General features: G+C 40.5%; 1 pseudogene; it reads right to left on the bottom strand.

Annotated features, from left to right (window-relative positions):
• LOC132416042 (mitochondrial import inner membrane translocase subunit Tim29 pseudogene) overlaps positions 1-14,416 on the bottom strand; it is a 96,563-nt pseudogene that overhangs the window by 21,514 nt on the left and 60,633 nt on the right.

Below are 14,416 nucleotides of genomic sequence, written 5' to 3'. Positions count from 1 at the left end.
AAATGATGCCATTGGGTCTCTCAGCTTTGCTCTCTTCTCTATTAAGTATTTTCAGGCAGGGTTTACCACGATGTGATAAAGTGGCTTCTTGGAGTCTCTGACTAATATCCTAGTTATAGTTAAGTGACCCCAGGTAAGACAGCATCACTTTCACGGTAGCTGCAGCAGCAAAAGCTCTGCCATGGGTATATGCCCAGGTTATATGAACCTGCCATGGGTCATATGCCCATGTATGAACCAGTCACAGAGATGAAGCGCCCTCATTGTTTAGGCCTAAGACACGGGCCCATGCCAAGAGCTAGGGTTGGGGTCAACATTAGTCCCATCTGTGTGCCCTAATTGAGAGGGAGAGAGTGTGTGTGGTTCTCCAAAAGAAAATCAGGTAATTGATTAGAGAACAAAGATGCTCTAATCCTTGCATGCTGGATAGACAGAAGCAGCAGACGTCTGCTGTAAATATCATCTAAGCCCTTGCCGCTGAAAGAGTGGTTCCTGGCCAGCATTATCAGGGAGCTTATTAGGAATGCAGAATCACAGATCCCTTCCCAGACTTCTCGAACCAGGATCTGCAGTTTGACGTGATCTCCAGGTGATTTGTATGCATATTATGTTATGAGAAGTGCTGCTCTAGGCCAAACTTCTCACTCTGCAGGAAACCAGGGCTCAGAAGTTTCAGTGGCTTTTCCAGTGTCACCCAGATTAAGTGCTGATACTGCTTCAACCAGCTCGCTGTTCTCTCTGGTACCCCAACACACGTGCCAACACATGATTCCCTAAACAAAACTGCGACGGGTGCTCTCCCTGACCTCTTAGTCTGAAGCTGTCTTGAATTCTATACCCTGTCAGGAAAGAGGTTTTGAGATAAGACTCGAAAAAAAAATTCCCAGTGTTTCCAAAAGAGAGTCTGTCTTCAGCTCTCCATCGCCAAGAAACACAAAGTTAAACTCCCAAACAGTTACTTGCGCACACGTTGCTGGTGATCCATTAGTCCCCAGGCACCAGGTGGTCTTGTTTTATTTATGTTGGGCTAACGTGGAATGGTGTGTATTTTCATCATCATTACCATTATCATAAAAACAACAACAAGAACAATGGTGATAAGGAGTACATACTTTTTTTTTTTTTTTTTTGCGGTACGCGGGCCTCTCGCTGTTGTGGCCTCTCCCGTCGCGGAGCACAGGCTCCGGACGCGCAGGCTCAGCGGCCATGGCTCACAGGCCCAGCCGCTCCGCGGCATGTGGGATCTTCCCGGACCGGGGCACAAACCCATGTCCCCTGCATCGGCAAGCGGACTCTCAACCACTGCGCCACCAGGGAAGCCCAGGAGTACATACTTTTAAAAGCCAACAGTGCCCTTTAGCATCCTTGGAGCTGGAGTGGAAATGCACAAATGTTAGGTCTCTCCCATGTTTCCTTCCATGTTGACATCAGGAATGACACACATGGTTCGCAGATTTTCCACATGTTTTTCTCCCTGGCTGACATCTCCCCACTCAATCAGAGCGAAGTCTGTGATCAGAGAGAGTGTTGATTGACTGCTTAGAGGGCAAGAGCCTTCACGAAAACACAGGCGTGACAGTTTATATAAATATCCTGACACTTTTTTCTTATTCTCCCCCATCCATTAAATTCCCATTTTTATTTCTTTTCTTTGAGCTTAAAATTAATATTTTCTTTGTGGACATGTAATATCCCGGCATGCCTCAGTGCTCACTCAAGCAGCTTGTTAGAATTTCCTATTTAACTGGACCTCTTTCTCCCTTACCCATGTGGAATTCTCTCACCATGGGTTTCCAATCGATCTAACATCAAAAAATAAGAAAAAAGAGACCATCTCCCCAAATTATAGTGTAATACATTGTCTTCTTTAGTAGAATGACCACAAAGATTCATACGTAGATCGATGTTATTTGGGGGTCCAGGACTACAAAGTTCCAATTATTTGGGTAATGTGGGCACACAGACCCTCTCTCATTTGTCCAGATTAGTTGGCTAATTGCAGCTGTTTGGTTCTAACCTGGAGGGATTTTGCCTCCTTCCAAAGTACAGGGAAATAAATGATGTCGTTTCCTTTGGAACAACATTAAAGTTGGAAAGATTTTAATATGTGCAATTTTCCCACTGATAACATTTAACTTTCTGGATGCCCTGGAGTGGAAGGAAGATTGTACACTATTGACAGAGGTGAAATTTTTTCAGTTCGCGGTCTCAGAATCTAACATAATTATGTAGTACATGTTACCCAAAACTCCTTCAGCCACCAGAGGAGACTGGTGAAATACTCTCTTCTAGTCGTCCAGATAATTCCAAATGGCAGCCGGCTGACCCCAAGCTCTGTCAACATCCACCTAAGATCTTAAGGGATTCACAATTCTTCCCAGGTTGGTCCTGAAAATGGAATTGGCTGTGACACTATTTCTGTCCCAGGGCTATACTTTTACCTGGGGATAGAGCCTCTCCATCCTTTGTCTTCATTTGTCCCGTGGTGACACTGAGTGTGTGTATCCCACAGGTACTATGGTCCCTGACTTTCAGGGGACTCAATTACCAAAAGGTAGATCCTTCAGTCCTTTCTGAACATGTGTTTCCTAGGCTTACCCACTCCTTCCGAGAGCCCAAAAGGGCTGTCTCTTTTCAGTCCCTGATACCCAGGGGATCACATGACCCAAGGGCAGCCCTTACTAGTGAAATTCTAAACTCCTCCCCAACTCCTACGCCATTCCCAGGTTACTTGATAAATATTTCTTATTTGCTTAGACACTATAGAAACAAGTCAAGTCAAGAACTCTGAATTCAAATCCCAATTCTGACTATCTTGCTGTTTGACCTTGGGAGAGTCCATTCATTTCTCAAGCCCTCAGTTTTCCCCATCTATAGAATGGGAGGCATTAGCTAAGGTCTAAGTTAAATCCAAACCCAAAAGATGAATCCATTTTAAGAGATTATCATACACCAGAGGAGACTTCCCTGGTGGTCCAGTGGTAAAGAATCCGCCTTCCAATGCAAGGGACTCGGTTTCCATCCCTAGTTAGGGAACTAGGTTCCCACATGCCGCAGGGCAGCTAAGCCCACGCACCACAACTACTAAGCTCGAGCGCCTCAACCAGAGAAGAGAAAACCCGCACACCACCACTGGAGAGAAGCCCGCGTGCCGCAATGAAAGATCCTGCATGCCTCAAGGAAGATCCTGTGGGCCGCAACTAAGACCAACACAAACGAAAAAAATTAAAAATAAATAAATAAAATAAATATTTTTTTAAAAAAGAGATTATCATATACCAGAATTTAGAATACGGATTTTCCCATCTCTGAAAAGATGCCAGTTATTATGCATCTGTAAGAGTTTGCAAAATTATGACCAGTCTTAAAAAACCAGCAGTATAGTCATTGCCCATAACATAGAAAAAGCTGCTGTGTCTTCCCTCTGCAATGAATGTTTTTGTCTTGGCTCCTGTGAATGTCTAAACACTTCTAAAGAGAAAATTTCGACTCTCTTTTTTCCCCTTTGTGGGCCAATCTTTTGAACTGCAAATAGATGAGCAGAGACTATTTATGCATTCCTCTTCTCCTGTACATGTTTGTTTGACTGGTAAGATGGAAGGTAAGGGACTATTTAAAGATATCTTTGAGAATAATATAAGTACACAAGGGGGCCAGGAATAATAGGTTAACATCACAGAAAATGTAGGTTGGGTATAAACTTCCCGGCAGTTTGCATGATTCAGTTATGAAGTAGTATCCCATAGGAAGGGCTTTGATCATCTGTAGTGGAGATGTTTGCAATTTCGCTGGATTTTAAAAAAATCTCTCAGAGTCATCTTTGCAAAAACAAAAGGAGAGAATGCCAAATTTGGGCTTCTTCTATGCATTAATTTCTTTCTCTTTCTTTTTCCCTCCACTTGCTAATTTCTTTGAATAATCATTACAGTGAAGTGTCACAAAGTATCTATTTAGGATTTCAGAATAGCAACAGCATATGTGTACTTTGTAGAGGGCTATATGAGCCTAATCCGATACTGTTGGCTCCTATGTGAAGTGAAAATGTTTAACTTATTACTCAGGACTCGTAAGTGGATGTAACTTGCTTATCACTACTTGAGCTTTTCTTGAAGACTAGAATACTCCATTTTCTTTCTGCTTCCTTTATTTTTGGTTAACTGCTTTAAAGTAAAATAAGACAGAGGAAAAAAAAAACACCAAAAAATGTATAGTTTAAAGAGTTATTATAAGAGAAACATCCTTGCAGTCGCTACCCAGATCAAGAAATAGGACTTTGCCAGTCACCCTGGAAGACCTCTTATGTGTTCCATTCTAATCACAGCATCTTTCCTCCCCACAACCCTGACTTTTGTGTCACTTCCTTGCATTTCTTTATGGTTTTAAGTGGACATCCCTAGGCACTGTAGTCTTACGCATTTTAAAAGACATTTTACGTTTTTAAAGTTTCTCTCAATCTATAGGTTTTCTGTCCATCCTTTTCTATTCTTTAACTACTTCTGTTGAAAAAACTTGGGACATTTGACTTGAGAGTTTCCCACAGTCTGGATTGTGCTGACTGCAAATTCAGGGTGCCATTTAGCATGCTCCTCTTCTGCTATCTTTCCTGCAAGGGAACCCAGAGGCTGTCTTGGACTCACGTGTGATCTGTTTAGAAAGAATATAGTTGGTGGTGTGTTCTTTCCGTGGAAAGCACATGAGGGTGTGTGTCTATTTCATGATATTAGCAGCCTTAGACATGCAATGCTTGGATCCTTTCATTCATTTGAGTTTATAAAATGATAGTATTTTAACTCTATAATTTTTCCCATTTAATAGCAACATGAATGTAAAGAGATGCTTGCTCTCATCTGTATTTGGCTGCCCAGTGGCACAGTTTATATACGAAAGGTTGGATAAAGGTTTAGTTTTCCCCCTGTATTTATGAGTTTCCAAGATAATGAATTGGCCGCCTACATTCCAAAGGTGACTAACCGGTGTCTTTAAAAATATCATTATGAATTGTCATCAAAAAAGAGGAAACAAATTGAGCATCAGAAAGAAATAAAGGAGGGAAGGAAGGAAGAAAGGAAAGGGAAGTGGAGGGGAAGAGAAGGAAGGGGCAATAAAAGAAAAGGAAAAGAAAAAATGGGAAAGGAAATGAAGGGAAAGGAAAAAGAAATACTTAGGTATAAATCTAACAAAACATATGAAGGATCCATATGTGGGAAACTACAAACTACTAATGAAAAAAAATCAGAGACCATTCAAATAAATGGAGAGATAGTTCATGTTAGTGGACTTCAGTTTAAAATAATGTATCAATATCAGTTCATTAATTGTAACAAATATACTCATGTAAGATGTTAATAGGGGAAAGTGGGTGTGGGACATATGGAAACTCTCTGGACTATCTCCACAATCTCTCTGTAAATTAAAAACTCTTCTAAAATGTTTATTTGTAAAATGTCATTATGATCTCAAGAATTTAAACATATTTGATGGGATTCAATCAATTGCATTTGTTTGTTTGTTTTTGAAGCTTAAATTGTCCTGTTGTTGGTCTCTTCAAAATCGGCTCTTGAGTCCTTTTCACATGACCCAAGTCCTTGAAAGTTTTCTGGGTATCTGGTATGACAAGGTGTTCCTGGCTCACCTCTTACACTCCTGCCCCAGACATAAGAGCAGCCATTTCTCCAAGAAGCCCTGGTTTCTTCAGTTAGTTGGAAATGTATTTCAAGATCATAATCTTCGTGCTAGGGACAGTCATCTTTAGAACTCATCAACAGAGCTCACGAGTTTATACTAATGATTCCACTTCAAATTCAAGACCCCAGTTATTTTTTGTTATTTTTTATTGATTTTTTTAAGTTAACTTAGCCTCTTCTGTAATATATCTGTACACCCCCTTTTCCCCACACTGAGAACCTTGGTTCTCAGGGACACAGGGAGTGATAAAAATCAGAACATCCCATATTACTCATTTACTTTACCCCAAATTACACAACAGTTTCAGGACAATACTAACACTGTACCACCAATATAACTATTGAGAAAAGTTAAAATTTTTTTCCATGTGGTCTTTTCATTCTTCCTGTTTTATAGTTGTACTATAGATAGCTACAATGCCCGGGCATGAGAGCCCTTACAAATTATACGCTTTTCCCCTTGAACCCTCATTTAGTCTTAGTTCCACAAGTAACTATATGTTAAAGCTTACAAACAGCCCTGTGTTTATGCCTCTCAAGCTGGTTGTCTGAAGCTCGCGTTATAGAAACTTCCATGGGAAGGGCGCGTGGAAACAATATTCTTTGAGATCTTGTATGTTGATAACATTTGCCTATGTCCTTTGCACTTTAAAGGTACTATTATTAAATATAAAATTCTTGACTCATGTTTTCTTTCCTTGAATTTCTTAAATATTTCACTCCATTTTCTTCTGACATAAAATGTTGTCATTGAACTGTCTCATTTTCTTTCCCTTATAAATCACTTGTTCTTTTCCCTAATTGTCTAAAGGATTTTCCCATTCCTTCCTCCCTTCATTCCATCTTTTCTTTTTTCTTTGTATGTTCCATTATTTACTAGAGTATGTCTTAATGTTGGTAGCTTTGGGTCAATAGTCTCAGTTATGTAGTGTATTCTTTCAACGTATAGTTTCAAATCTTGTTTTCCTCAGTAAAGTTTTTCTGAATTACAATGTAATACTAGTATTTGTTCGAAAGTATTCTTATTATTCCTTTGTTGGATAGTCTTTGCCTATCTTAAATACTTGTCACTTTATTTCAAACCCTTTTTAGTTCTTCCTTACTTTCATTTATATTTTTAATATTTTTGATCTATTTATCTTAGGGCATAATCTGTCATATTTATTCATACTTGTGTCCCTTCTAGTTTAATTTTCATTTCTGAAAATAATTTTAAATTTCTCTTCTTATTCCTGTTGTCTCATCTCCAAGTTTTTCAAATTCTGATCAATACTGTTCTTTTGTGCATATTTTCTTATTGTCTTTTAGCTCATCTTAAAATAAAGTTTATAGTTTTGATTGGTTTTGTGAGCATATATTTCTGGCAAGCTTTTATTGTCTGCAGGAATGTTTTTCTGCCCCTTTTACTCTTTTTAAGATAATTTTGTATGAGATTCATCTTTGGTACATATCTGTCAATCATTTTTATACAGAATTATTTTTCTGATCTTTTGGAAGAAGTTTAGTTTCGGGTAGCTTTTATAACTTCAGAGAATTCCCTTTCCTGGTGTTTTTATATAGTATTAAGTATGATGACTCTTCTTGACCCTGTTTCCCTCCTTCACATTTATCTGGACCTTCTCCTTCCTTTGTGTGTGTTGACTCCTACTTATTTATGAATCTGTTTCTGCCAGTTATTCCTCAGTATGAGGGTCCTCTACTGAAAGGGAGTCCTGGCATACTAGTTTTGGATGTTGAAAGGAGCAAAGTTTCTGCAGTTTCTTCACTGCTTAGTGTGAACCCCTCCTATTCACCCACAGTTAGACTGGGCAAAACCTCTTCCAGTTTGAGCTGCTATTCTCATATTGGTCTTCCTTGCTTGCTAGTGAACACTGTTGGTATTTTGAGATTCTTCTGTTTCCAGGTTCATCGGATGCTCTGTTGCTTCCCTCTGTTTCTTCCTGCACAGGCCTAGTGCCATTGGTGGCTATGATATTGTGATTGAAAATGAGAAATGTATATTTGGTCTTCATCACTGTTTCCAGCGCAAAGCTCCTATCCTGGGATTTCTTACGTGATAAAGGTGTCTTGATATTCATAAGTTATCCCTCTCAACCACACCTGAGTTTCCATTAATGAAGTGACTTTTGGAAAGCACCAAGGGATGGGGGCTCGTTGCCAGGGGGACCAACCACTTGATTAGAGGGTTGGAACTTTCAATCTCACTCCCCCTGACCTCCAGGGAGGGGAGAGGGGTCAGTGATTTATTAATTTGCCTGTATAATAAAGCCTCCATAAAAAGCCAAAAAGATGGGGTTCGGAGAGCTTCAGGTTGGTGAATGCATGGAGATTTGGGGAGAGTGACGTGCTTAGAGGGAGCGTGGAAGCTCTGCTTCCCTCCCCGCATACCTTGCACTATGTATCTCTTCCATCTGTTTGTTCCTGTGTTATATCCTTTTATTAAAAAACTGGCAATCCAGCAAGCAAAATGTTTCTCTGAGTTCTGTGAGCCACTCTAGCAAATTACTCAAACCCAAGAAGGGGGGGTCATTGCAACCTCTAATCTATAGCAGGTTGGTCAAAAGCACAGGTAACAGTCTGGACTAATGATTGGCTTCTGAAGTTCGGCGGTGTCAGTCTTGTAGGACTGAGCCCTTAAGCTGTAGCATCTGACAGGTATCTCCAGGTAGACAGTGTCAGAACTGAGTTGAATCGTAGGACACCCAGCTGGTTCCCAGAGTTGCTTGGTGGTGTGGAAAAGACACACACATTAGAATTTTAGTGGTTTATCCCCACGCATTAGTTTTGGGGGGGTTCTTGGGAGTACTTGATGCACAGTGTAATTACCAATATTGTTTATAGGTCTTTGATTTTTTCATCTAGTTTCTCTATTTTTATCCTGGAAATTGAGGAGATTTAAAAACTATGCCACAGCTGCTCCCGCCTTTTCAGAATTTCTCCATTTTTCTGACCCATTGCTACACTTATTCATTTTTTGATACCAAAGGAATAAACATTAATACATACAGAATATGAAACAGAGAACATTCTAGTTGTATTTTATTTAGAAATATTCATATATAAAACAAGTATTCTTAACTTGCAGAATATGGTATTTTTTGGAAAAATTTTCAGGAAGAAATAAGTCAACAAAAGGGAAATGGACTCACAAGAAAGATTTTTGCTAACCATACCTTTTGTTTGTTTGTTTATCTGGGAATATCTTTAAAAAAATTTTTAATTTTATATTGAAGTACAGTTGATTAACAATGTTGTATTAGTTTCAGATGTACAGAAGAGTGATTCAGTTATACATATACATGTATCTATTCTTTTTCAAATTCTTTTCCCATTTAGGTTATTACAGAGTATTGAGCAGAGTTCCCTGTGCTATGTGGTAGGTCCTTGTTGGCTAAGCATACATTTTAGAAAGCTGTTCATCTTAAATGATTTTAAGAGACTTTAAGAAAATTGGGAAAGCTGGTAAAATAAGAATATCGACTTCCTTAATTTACAAATGTGGTAAATTTGAAAATTGAATAGTCCCTGCAAATCTAATTCCAGACACTTCTTCATTGGCTATTGAGAACCTTGGTGGTCACAGATAGTCAACCCAAGTTGAAATTATCTGAATCCTTGTTTCTCCATTTTTTTCTCCCCATATCCCCCCTTAGCCATAGCATTACCACTAGCATTACCATAACTGTAATTAATATTCACGTAGACTGCTCCTGTTTCCAAAACGCTTCTCGTTTATCTAATGCTACTGAAGCCTTATAACTATAAAGATGTGTATCAGTTGGGGATGTGCTCAGTTGCAAATGACAGGTAACCCAACTAATACTGACTTCAACACATAGGAATTTATTTTCCTGTACACCAAAATCCAAAGATAGGCAGTCCAAAGTTGATAAAGTTGCTTACGTGACCATCATGGACCCAGTTCTTTCTGCTTCTCCACTCTCCCATTCTAAATATGTAGTTTCTGTCCTCATGGTTACAAAATGGTTGCTGCCTTTCTAGATATTATATGGACCACTGTCAAGATTGGGCCTTTGATGCTAAATTATGACAAAATTCAATACACATAACACACATAATTCAAACACACATAAATATGGAGAGCATATATTCACTCTTCTGTAAATTCTCTCTTTGGAGATAAATAGTTGAATCCTAAGTGGAATGTTCTCATTTGTCAAGATACTCTCTTGCAAAAATATGGCGTTCTTCTGATAGTTTCATAAAAATGTTCTGGGAATTTGCAGACCGAGCTCTGGGAATCTCTTATTCTACCATTTGTCTTCTTGCTTTGGTCTTGGGAATCTGCCAGGGGCCACACATAGTCCTGGGGCTGTTATAGCGGAACCTGAATTTCACTTTTCTGTACCCCATGTGCAGAAAAACCACCGAGGCCAGTGACATGCCTGGCTGGGTCTTATTGCTATGTTGGAACTTCACTGCTCTTTGCCTGGTGACCAGTTGGGTACTTAATCTTTGTTTCACGGACAAGTATTTGTGAGAGTGTTGGAGTTTCGTTCTTGGCTTCATTTCTTCAATAGGCATGGAGATTCGTTGGCATAGCGTTTTGCCAGTGGTAGGTGTTCTATATGTAAGGCCTGGTGCCTATCCTCAACACCATTGTAAATATAGATATTAAAAGTACCAGTGTCCTACAGATGGGAGCTTATGTGAAGAAATCTACCACCTCTCTAAATAGGACCAAATTCTGCTCTGCAGAGCTGGCTGCTAAGGGCACAGAAAGGTGATCAGTTTGGGTCATCCATTCTGGCTTTTAGAGTCACCTCTCCTGGGGGCCATGAGCTGATCATGTGACCACCACACTGGCATCCCAGGGCTGCCCCTCCCTAAGGCCTGAACAGGTCTCTCTGACCCTGATTCTTCATCTGTAAAATGAAATAACACTCCTTAGTTCAAAGGGTTGTAAGGCTTAATGCGAGAACATCTATAAATCCAGCCATTCTCCTGTATCCACAGGTTCTGTATCTGCAGGTTTCTCATCCATGGATTCAACTAACCCTGGATCAAAACTGTTTTTTAAAAAAATTTCCAAGGGCTTCCCTAGTGGCACAGTGGTTAAGAATCTGCCTGTTAATGCAGGGGACACGAGTTCGAGCCCTGGTCTGGGAAGATCCCACATGCCGTGGAGCAACTAAGCCCATGCACCACAACTAGTAAGCCTGTGCTCTAGAGCCTGCGAGCCACAACTACTGAAGCCCACGCACCTAGAACCCATTGTCCACAACAAGAGAAGCCACCACTATGAGAGGCCCGCGCACCGCAATAAAGAGTAGCCCCCGCTCGCCGCAACTAGAGAAAGCCCGTGCACAGTGACGAAGACCCAACGCAGCCAAAAAAAAAAAAAAAAATTTCCAGAAAGTTCCAAAAAGCAAAACTTGAATTTGCCATGTACCAGCAACTATTTACATAGCATTTACATGTGTTTACAACTACATAGCATTACATTGTGTTAGGTATCATAAGTAATCTGGAGATAACAAGTCTGTTGAAGGAATGTGCATAGGCTATATGCAAATACTATGCCATTTTATGTAAGGAACTTGAGCATCCGTGAATTTTGGTATTCGAGTGGGGTCCTGGAACCAGTGCCCTGCAAATACCTAGGGATGACAGTAGTGACACCTCTGTAAATAATGCAGAAACTGATTAAGCCTCCAAGCACGATATCTAGCACTTAAGAAGTACTTATCAAAGTTAACTTTTATTTGGCTCATCTGTATTATAGATGAGGGTATTGTGACCCAGGGAGTTTAAAAAGACTGGTCCAAGGGTATGCGGTTATAATTAGTGGGGCAGGAATTTGAACTCAGGTCTACCTGGCTCTTAACTTTAGCTTGAACGTGGATGCTAAGGAAGTAGGATAAACTTCTGAAAGGATAGGGGACTATACCCCACCCACTTCATTACCAGCATCTCAAGGCTCAGGTGTGAGAGTACAGGTGATTTGCAAAATATTCTGTGGCAGTGCTTGTGAGATATTCAAACATCCAGTCAGTTTAGACACTTTGGGGGAAAAAATGTTGAAATTAATTGTATAGACAATACAATCAGATAATTGGCAGATTCTGACCCCAACCCTTCTCCAATTTTTTTCCTCTATTTTTCTTTCCTGTTCTCCTTCTAGTGATGGACTCCAGCAGTAAAAAAAAAAAAAAAAAAAAAAAAAAAAAGAACCTCCTTCCTGAGCTCTTCCTTTGTAAATGGTAAATATCTGCGTAAATATGCGGTATTTTGGATACGGATGGAAAGTGGAAAACCGAATGCATCATTTTGAGGTCCTGTTGGCCAAATACTTGGAATTTTTTACTTCCCTTGTACTCCTTCAGTTTGGCATTACACAGGCTCAGAGGTATTCCTTTTTTCTAGTCACTTAAGTACTTTCCCTCTGAAGATGGAAAGACTAATAATATTGATACACAATAAAAGAGAGAGAGAGCTTCCCTGGTGGCGCAGTGGTTGAGAGTCCACCTGCCGATGCAGGGGACACGGGTTCGTGCCCCGGTCCGGGTAGATCCCACATGCTGCGGAGCGGCTGGGCCCGTGAGCCATGGCCGCTGAGCCTGCGCGTCCGTAGCCTGTGCTCCGCAACGGGAGAGGCCACAGCAGTGAGAGGCCCGCGTACCGCAAAAAAAATAAAAAAGAAAGATCCTTTTTTGTTTTAAGCCTTTGGGAATTTCGCTGATTTTTTTTTCTTTTTGTGAGCTCAGTTTTGCTGCATTTAAAAGGATGTTAATTATATGTCACCCAGTAGTTCTAGAGATTTTGTGATCAGAGATTCTTCAGGTTATCTAGTCCAAAATATTCCTAGAAATAGAGGTCTGCAAAGGAAGTTGAACTAGCTGTACCTACCCTGCATGAGACATGGCTGAGTTTTCTCAGAAAATAAACATTTTGAGGAAGTTTTGCAAAAGTGAAGAAGAAAGATGAGCAAATCTAGTATCTCTTTTTTAGGTGAAGAAATAAGTGAGAGGTGTTGCAGTCACCTGCACTCTCTGAGAGAACAATGGCATCTCTGGCAGGACATCTCATGACGTGATGTGATGTGATGGTTTCTTTTTCTTAGATTATGGAAGGATAATGCAATAGAGAGAAGGATATTTCATTTTAATCTTTTATGTCCATTCACAAGGTATAAAAGGAAAAAATAAGATAAAGCAGTGCTCTCTTGAAAAGTCCATATTTTCAAAGGCTTTCGGCAGTAATGTGCTTATTAATTGTCATAGATCGTCACTGTCATCAAAAGAATATTGTATGATATATAGTGGCCTTTATAGGGCGAAGAGAGAGAATTTCAAGTTTCTCTCTTAACCTGAGCCACTTAAATGAAAAACAAAGGCCATTAAATCCTGTTCACTTGAAGTGGATTCTAAATATAGTTTATTGGGGCTCTTAATTCACCCTGAAAAATGCTGTAATTATTAAAAGTGTCCAAGCTGTTAACTTGAAAACAACATATGCCACATTTACATAATGATTTGCATATAATTTCCATGTAATTCATTTAATGTCAAAATGTACAATTATACTTCCAACCCCTCTGCCTTTTACCCCCATGCCCCTTCCTAGCCCTGCTGTGTTAAATCAGAATATCTTCCTTGTTGGAATCTGTTTACGAATGGGTTTCAAAGAGATGGCTGGATGGAGATCGTCTATCATATTGGTCCAAAAAGGTTTGGCCAAACGTATTTCTTCTTTCAGACTGGATTGGTTGTACTATCTGTACTGTGACACCTTGGAGACCAGTTACTCAGTTCTGCCTGAGACATATGGGCTCATTTTACAGATGAAGAAACTAAGGCTCAGAGAGGTTCTCCCTGATTTGCTATGGTCTTTGCTTGCTTTCTCTGCCCCAGCAATCCAAAGGCCTCCACCTGCCATACAAAAGGCTTTCTCGTGTATCTTTTACAACAGACAAATATGCTTTGTTTAAAAAAATCATTTGCCGTAGCTCGTATGATTATTTGGGATGTCAAAGAGGTAGCTCTTGGGTTTGCCATCAAGGACAGGGAAGAATCCTTCCATCTGATTCCATAAACGTATTTATGCAATGCGGGTGGACTTTCTGTCTAAACTAATCGCAGTCCCACAAACATGTCATGCTTTTTTCTGGCTCCTACTTGTGTTTTCTGCATGGGTTACTTTCCCACCTCTTCCCTCTCCCTGAATCTCTATTTGCACTCAACATCCAGTGTCCCGTTTACACATCACCAGGATGCCTTCCTCCATGCCCTGTGACTAGGTTTGATGCCCTTAGAGTGAACTCCTAGATCACCCTGTTTGACTCGAGTTCCCCTGAAAGCAACGCTTTAGACAAAGACTTGGGTGTAGGTAGTGTATTTGGAAAGTGACCCCAGGGTAGAGGGATGAGGGAGCCTGGAGAGTGAAACCGGGAGGGAAGAAAAGCAATATTAGGGGGCATTGTTGAAATTGCTGCTGTCGGCAACAGGAGCTCGATTCCACTGGGTCCTCCTGGGGAGTGTTTGGAATGACTCCAGCATGAGTGCCTGGAGGATGGGAACTGAAGCATTTATCCCCTGGGTCAGTTGCCACTGGCTGAGGGTTGCCCTGGGAGCTGCTAATTTCCCTGCCCTTCCCAGCTGTGCAGCTGCACGGGATGAGCAAGTTCTCCAGGGCTTCTGCCGTGTTGGGGTCACCCAGAAAACGAAGCTGTGTGTCCCTCAGGTTGGTAGCAATCTGCCAGGCACTGCCCA

The sequence above is a fragment of the Delphinus delphis genome, chromosome 20 (assembly GCF_949987515.2).
Source record: "Delphinus delphis chromosome 20, mDelDel1.2, whole genome shotgun sequence".
Classification (NCBI taxonomy): domain Eukaryota; kingdom Metazoa; phylum Chordata; class Mammalia; order Artiodactyla; family Delphinidae; genus Delphinus; species Delphinus delphis.
This window is presented reverse-complemented; position numbering and strand designations above follow the sequence as displayed.